Raw genomic sequence first — 435 nt, 5'->3', positions numbered from 1 at the left:
GGTAAAAAATAGATTATCTACTACATTTTGCACTGAGAGTGAAAAATCTGTATACCATCTGACACTGGAATGCATTAATGATGGGGCAGAAATGATAATACTGATGTCTATCTTCTTCTTATGTGTCATCGAGTCAGAAGCAACCACAGCTGACTCTCCGGTAGGTTTTCAGAAGCAATAAACTGCAAGAAAGGAGATTGCCCATCCTCCCTCCTTAGAGCAGCCAGTAGATTCGAACTGTGTGTCTTTGGGATTTGCTGCACAGCTTCTTACCATTAGTTCACCAGAACTTCCGTGCATGACTTAGAGAATCTATATATGTTTCTAAAGGGGCCAATTACTTGTACTCAAGTCAAGTTAACTCACAGACATGGAGTCAGAACTGACTCAAACTGACCATCCAGCAGTGTTTTTGGAGTTGTAAACTACAAGGGA

Source organism: Elephantulus edwardii, unplaced genomic scaffold (genome assembly GCF_000299155.1).
Source record: "Elephantulus edwardii isolate Elephantulus edwardi_28Jun2011 unplaced genomic scaffold, EleEdw1.0 scaffold00209, whole genome shotgun sequence".
NCBI classification, from domain to species: Eukaryota; Metazoa; Chordata; class Mammalia; order Macroscelidea; family Macroscelididae; genus Elephantulus; species Elephantulus edwardii.
The sequence above is the reverse complement of the archived record's forward strand: the minus strand, read 5'-3'. Positions refer to the sequence as shown.